The following is a 5,684-nucleotide window of genomic DNA, read 5'->3' on the forward strand; positions in this document are numbered from 1 at the left end:
AAGCCTCAACACATGTATGGAAGCCTCAACACATGTATGGAAGCCTCAACACATGTATGGAAGCCTCAACACATGTATGGAAGCCTCAACACATGTATGGAAGCCTCAACACATGTATGGAAGCCTCAACACATGTATGGAAGCCTCAATTGCACAAACTGGGGAAGTGGAGGCAGAGTGGCAGAGCGCTTGTTTTCCGAAATGAGAGTCTCGAGTTCGAATCTCGGTTAAGACTTGGATTTGGAATTTCGGTGTCTTTAAGAAACCCTCTAAGTCCACCCAGCTTTAATGGCCACCTGACATTAGTTGCAGGGAATAAAAGCGGTTTGTACTCATACTGGCTACAAGACACCCTCGTTAACTGTCGGTCATAGAAACAGATGCTTTATACACCTATTTAGCTAACTTCACCTTCATCTTTGACCATCCCTTAGTTGGACTGTTGGGGCACCACGCAAGATTTGTCCACCGTCTTTCTCCATTCCCCTCTGTCTTTTGCCTTGGATAAAGCCTCTTTCAGTTCACCCGACAAGCCTTAAAACTAAAAGTAGTAAGTGTTTAAATTGAAACTAGAGTGTGATATTCGTACAGCTTAAATGTTCTATGAAGTTCATACTTTAATGCCGGCATTCAAAATCTAAAACATGTTTCGGTCTATATTGTTATTTCATATGGTGTTATTATGTTCTGTATCTTTTGCATATGAATGTTATGAAAATTATAAATGCAAACAATTGTATAGATATTCAACGATGACCTTTTTTATGACGTAATTTTATGACACGTTGAATGTTATATTTGTATACTCTCTACACCACAAAAGAGACTTAGAGCTCAGCAGGAAAGATAAATGGCTAGATGAGGTGTACTCTCAAACTTCAAACTATGTATTGCTCGTTGTTATTGAGACTTTTCTCTATCAAAAACCTCATTGATTTCTTTATTGATCTCTTCCTATCTATTATGTTAATGTGAATCTATGCTAATGAATTTTTCTATTTCATGTTACTATGAATGACGATGCCAGTATTATTTAATTAAAGACATCTATCTCTTATAAAATCTATAAATTTTCTCTCGGCGTTGATTTGTTTGTGTGTAGTTATTTGTTAATGTCCTGTTTAAGACACCGCTTTTTTTTTTTTGCCCACAAATGAGACTATTGAAGAGTAATAAATAGATGTCTTTAAAGCAGTGGTTCTCATCACACTTTTGAACGGCTCTTAAACCTGGTTACTTTACAGGATACATCAAGGGCTGCTCGAGCCCTTTCATCAAAAGATCCTTTTGCTCCAAATTGGGCATACCCTGGCAAGACTACTTTACAAATAACCATGTTCTGCTAGAACAGCGGTTCTCAACCTTTTAAGCTCGGCGACCCCTTTTTACAATTCTTCACTTTGCCGCGACCCCCCCCCCCCCTCACACACACACAGCAATAGAAGAATAGACAAAAACAATCCATATTTTCGATGGTCTTAGGCGACCCCTGGCAAATAGTCAATGGACCCCCAAAGGGGTCGCGACCCACAGGTTAAGAACCCCTGTGCTAGAAGCTGGTGTGGACCAGAGGCGGACTTGGTGTCAAAATCGGCCCGGGAATTTCTATACCATCCGGCCATAAATTGTATATGTGATGGACATCCAATTCTAGGTCTACCAGTCCTCAAAATCATTGTTAAGTTTGATAATTTATCGATAGCTGTACACATGCATACAGTGAACACTGTTCCCTTAAAGGAATATGTAGGCCTTATGTGGCTTTTTAATCGCAAAGTGTGTCGGCCCTAAAAGGATGAAGCCTACTAGTAACACTGTCTACGGATGTAGGCTATTACATTATTTTGGAAACTGTGTTAGATTAAATTAGTAGGCCCGAGTAGAGTCTGTAAAAGAATTTTTTTTTAACTACGTCACTCAGAGGGCCTCTATAGTAAGAGAATACTATAAAACCTTTAACAACTCAACACGTGCCATAGTGACATTCATGCGGCGCTTATCTTATAAAATACAGACGTGATTTTAAAAAAAGAAGTGGAGTAGGCTACTGTGGTTCTATCGGCCCACCGGGCATTTGCCCGATTGCCCATATCGCCAGTCCGCCCCTGGTGTGGACAGTATGGAGGCACTACTTAACATTCGAGAGCTGAGCTTAGGTGTGATCCGGAGGTGCTATGGAGACCAACCCATGTCCCATTTTGCACTCACTGGCATAGAGGAAAGCAGCACGGCATCAGGTGAACTCTGAAAGAGAAAGCTGGAGAGCCTCACAAAGGACACTTGCCGAAGACTGACGGAGATAAACGAACTTAAATGTACTGTTTGTAATGCACTAGTTTAGAGAGTAGGTTAGTTTTGTTAGACAAATATATTGCGTATAGTTTTAGCGACAATGTAATGTACTAGTTTAGAGAGTAGGTTAGTTTTGTTAGACAAATATATTGTGTATAGTTTTAGCGACAATGTAATGTACTAGTTTAGAGAGTAGGTTAGTTTTGTTAGACAAATGTATTGTGTATAGTTTTAGCGACAATGTAATGTACTAGTTTAGAGAGTAGGTTAGTTTTGTTAGACAAATATATTGTGTATAGTTTTAGCGACAATGTAATGTACTAGTTTAGAGAGTAGGTTAGTTTTGTTAGACAAATATATTGTGTATAGTTTTAGCGACGGTAAAAGTAGTGACGTAGTAAGACAGACTAATGACGTAGTAGACTTAGGCGAACAAGAGACCAACATGGCGTTAATATAGAAGTAGACTGTTTTGAATAGTAGTTGAATAGTAATTAGGAATAGCGACGTTTAGGAACACTGGACGGATTTCCCAGTGCTAAATAAAGTGTTATTTTATAGAAGTGAAAGCTGTTATTAAGTCTATATTTAACTTGTAATGTTCTGTGGCTAATGTGAAGTAATTATTAAGAAGTGAAGTCAGATGATATTAGCCCACAACATGTTATAGACCTTGATCTTGTAGTTGTATGATGGCCGTCTGACATCTTAGTCAGAAGATGTTTTAAATTTTTTGTACGGGTGTATTAAATGTATTTAAACTACTTTATAAACGCACTACTCTGCCTCATCGTGGCGCCCGCGTGGAAACGACCAATAGAGGAAGTGGTTAGGCTAAATGGGTAGCAAAACATAACTCCCGTGGGGATGCCCACGGGTAGACGAGAGTCCACCCATTGTACGGGCGGTGTTGTAAAAAAGTCCCCACAAACACGTCCCACATCCATGCGCTGTTCCTCAAAGGGACCGTTACATCAATGGCGGATCCCGCACAGCTAGCTTGGTACAACGAAGGAAAATGGCGGAGGCTCCCGGTGCCCTCGGCCTTCGGCCATGTGCAGCCATGCATGCGTCGGGGGCCAAAGGCATTGGAAACAGCAATGTTTTACATAGGCATTGACTCGGGTCTCTCTCAAACAGAACTGTGTTTTTTTTTTACTGTTTGGCGTCCAAACAGGTTTTTTTTCAAACTTAGGGTTCGAAGAGCCTTCGGCTCAACCCTTGGACATCAACAAGACCTACACATAAACAAGATGCAAAGACTACGTCTAGACCGTTAGATACTTGAATAAAGTTTAATGCATATAAGGCCACATTCGAGTCTCTGTCCTTAATAAGATGCTATTCTTCTGAAATCCTAACACCGTCTGACTATTAATAACATAAACAAGGTTACAAAGACAGTTTATGTGGAAACATAAACTCAAAATCGGCCCCCGAGGTGGTCCACTTAGGCAGGTAAAAAGCCAGGTTTCAATATTTTCAGAAAGAATATCGGAAACAATGAACTACAAACTATCAACAACTACAACCCTATCAACAACTACAACCCTATCAACAACTACAACCCTATCAAAAACTACAACCCTATCAACAACTACAACCCTATCTCCGTTACAAAAAGAGAAGAAGTGTTTGTGTCGAAAGTGTTGCCGATACTATTGTATAGTTAGTTCGACTAACGACTTAATACCACAGGATACGGAGATTTATTCATGTTATTATTATTACATTGTAAATATTCATATGTAGGCCTATTCATTGAACTGATAGTTATGAAGATGTAGTTAGATCCAAGTGTCACTTACAAAGACCACATCACGAATGAAGAGATTAGAAACAGGATTAATACAGCAACTGGACCCCACGATGTCCTACTAAAAAAAAATACGTAAACTCAAACTCTATGGCCACATCACAAGCTCCTCAGGACTCGCAAAGACCTTCCTCCAGGGAACAGTACCAGGAAGGAGAAGATGAAGAGAAAGAGAAAGTGATGAGAAGACAACATCAAAGAATGGACAGGCCTGCCAGTGAATGAAATTCTATCAAAGGCAAAGGACAGAGAAGAATGGAGAAAGATAATTGACAGATCTTGTGTGGTGCCCCAATGGTACAACAGGTGAAGGTGAAGTTAAAATGTGAACCTGACCTAACCTTGTCACCCGATTGACCCGAATCTCACCCGAATATCACATGAATGTCACCCGAATGTCACCCGAATGTCACGTCATCTAATATTCTATTTTTTACAATTCTCTTATCTGCTTTGCAAATTCTTCATGTGTTCAGGAATCAAAAAGTCAGAACCTCGACACGAATCTCGAAAACGGCTTTAATGATTTATCAAGAAATTGGACAGTTTATTTAAATCTTGTGGGGGAAAATACTAGGGAAAACTCTGGTTTGACTGTTATAATTTTTTCAAGATATAACATTAAATTTCCTTTGCGTAGGCTATTATATTTTGAACACAAGTAGGCCTATGTCAGCAAATTTTCATACACACATATAAACGTATTGGCCCCTATCCATTATTTTCTGTATTCAGAAAAACAAAATCATTTTATGAGGTGTCTACGGTGTATTATCATGACAATTTTGTATTTAAAAAAAGACAAGTCAAATATTAAAATCTGTTATTCACTGCTCTTTGTTAATGGAGCACCGCATTGCTACGCTCATGTTGTAGCTATACTTTGAGTTTTTATTAGGGGGAGATTTGGCACCATTTTGCTTTAATTTTTCGCGGACTGTTGCTTAAATTTCTGTTAGATTTACTTTATTAATAGATCCAGGTGACTTTTACTGCAGAGGAGTTAAACCTCAACCCAGCCTCGCTACGATCATGAGATTTTTATTGCTTGTAGTTTTGTAAAGTAAAAAGTAATAAAGTACCCCTTTCAGACCTTGCTATCTAGAGGGTAGATATAATAGATGTACCGTATTGTAGTAGTGCCTAGTGCCCAAACGGTCCAACAGACAAAGGGGTCAAAAAAAAATAAATAAAAAAAATAAGAGAAAATAATAATTAAGCGAAAGTATTATTAGATATGGATCTAGTGTTGTACATTTGTAAAACATGAATTTTATAAATTAAATGTAATAAATAAAAGTTAAAAGCAATATCGACTAATTTAAATAGCATAAAAAATGTGTCCGATATTGTTTTTGATTATTAAATGTAAGAAACAAAGATGTAATAATTTCTCTACATTTTTTTTATCAATCGAAACTGAATCTTAAATATTTCAAGCTCTTGATCTATCTAGATCACCCATACACATAAATGTATGTCTATGAGATCACCGTTACGAGTCGTATCTGATACAGAGCACAGACCTATATATATTATATAGGTCTGTAATACAGAGATTGTATTTTGTTTGCAG

Source organism: Biomphalaria glabrata, chromosome 12, assembly GCF_947242115.1.
Source record: "Biomphalaria glabrata chromosome 12, xgBioGlab47.1, whole genome shotgun sequence".
Taxonomy (NCBI): domain Eukaryota; kingdom Metazoa; phylum Mollusca; class Gastropoda; family Planorbidae; genus Biomphalaria; species Biomphalaria glabrata.